This window comes from Perognathus longimembris, chromosome 1 (genome assembly GCF_023159225.1).
Source record: "Perognathus longimembris pacificus isolate PPM17 chromosome 1, ASM2315922v1, whole genome shotgun sequence".
Taxonomy (NCBI): Eukaryota; Metazoa; Chordata; class Mammalia; order Rodentia; family Heteromyidae; genus Perognathus; species Perognathus longimembris.
In genome coordinates, this window is record NC_063161.1 from 123487117 (window position 1) to 123489189 (window position 2073).

Here is a 2073-nt window from a genome sequence, read left to right on the forward strand (position 1 = left end):
ATGTTTATGGCTTTTCCTTTCCTGCCTTCTTTGTTGCTGATGCCATTCCTGCTAATGCTTGGTTTGGGTTGATGTGGCTTTCTTTGTAGTATTAGCTTTGAGGTTGGCTTTGAGAATAGATGTAGAATAATGTTCATATTTACTGACAAAATGCCTGAAGTCTTATATTCTTACAAGATTGACAATAATAATAAATATATTTCTCAATTTTATATCTGTCCTCTTTTTCCCAAGTTTTAGGTTGCTTACTAATCCTAAACTTTTACTAGAATTTGCTTGAGTTAAAAATGATGTTAGCCATAGTTTTATAGATCCTTTTTTGGAAATTTACATCTTATATCTGATTTTATGGTACAAATCAAAATGAATATAAAATTGACTACAAATAGTAATTTGTTCCTCACTGTCATTTTAAGTTAAATTTATAAATTTCTAAAATGACTATAGTTTTACGTTGGACTTTTCTATTTTTTTTTGAGACATTGTCTCTCTATAGACCCAAAACAGACCTCAAAATTTCAGTTCTCCTATCTTTACCTCCCAACTGGTAGGGTACAAGTATGTGCTACCATGTCTGCCATCCTCCTTATTCAGTAAAATTTTTGGCAAAACTTTGTTGTCTATTATATTTAACAAGTTATTTATAATGATGTTTCTTTAGTATACTTTCTTCTCCCTTTCAGAAATGCTGCTATTATCCACCAAACAGATAAAATTTATCACACCTATTTCCCAAAGGAGATAATTAATGAGCAATTAGTTATTTATTCTGTAAACAAATTTTACTTTATATGAACTTCCAAAGCATGCTCTTTTGTTTTCTTTTGCAATTGAGCATGGTAAAGTATTATGAGTTTAGGCTTTTCTCCCTCCTTGGTAATACCATCCTTGGCACTCCTGAAAATCCCTCCAGAGATGATGATAAGGAGAATGTTCCTTTCTGGCCACTCTCTTCCTGGCCTGCCCCTTTATTGTTACAATGAGACCTTGGGGTCACTTTTGTTCATCTCATTAAAAGTGGGGTTGTATATTTTTACTCCAATTTATTGCTACTTTTCTAAACAAATGAGATAAATGCCTAATATACACAGTACTTCAGAATACTTCAGTTGTCAGGAAATTTGCTTAATATTTCTTTGTATTAGTAGTTTATTTCATTAATTTTATGGATTTTCACAATTGGGAAAACTGGTATTTAAGAATCTATGTACCATATCTAGAATCAGATAAGTAGTTAAGAAAATCTAATGACTGAGTTCAGCTAGGAAAAACTCGGTAAGATTGCATTACATCAACATAGGGAAGAACTTTCTTTTAAACAACTAAGGATGTCAGAGCTCTATCAACAGAGAAATAGAAGTCACTATTCTGTCCCATAGTAGAAGAAACTTTAATCCATTAAATGGTTGGTATGCTGTGTGCTGGGATTTGGCAATTAAAGCAACAGAAAACATGAGAAATCTGTTCACTGAAGTTAGTGCTTATAAACTCTGAAGGTAATTCATTTTGCATCTAAAATCTGGTACCTAGCAGAAGTGCATTATTCATCTTTGCATTACTACAATGAAATGCTCAAGGTGATCATATTAGTAAAGAGAAAATACTTAACTGAGTTCACTGGGTATTCAAGTCCAAGATAATTCTGCTCACTGGCATTGGATTCTTTCAGAGGCATTGGATAGCAATGACAGTACTGTGTATCAGGGAAAACAGACACAACCTTAGCCAGGATCAAGGGAATGAGGGGGGAAATCTCTCTGTATGCAAAGACTCCTTTCTAGAGTACTTCCCAACGTCCTGCCCATGACCTTAGGGCTTCCTATGAGTTCCTATCTCCTAATGTTCTACCATCTCCCAACAGCACCATCCTGGGGACCAAGACTTTAATACATTAATATTGTGGTATATTTATCATGGAAACGACAATAGCAAGAGGAGAGACTTATTTTTCATGCAGCAAATGACTATCCTTGAATGAGGTGATTGTATAATTCAGCTGAAAGTGTGTCTTAATTTCAGTGTGGAGGCTAATGTAGGAAGTCCATCAATTCTCTATTACTAATAGCCTCAAAT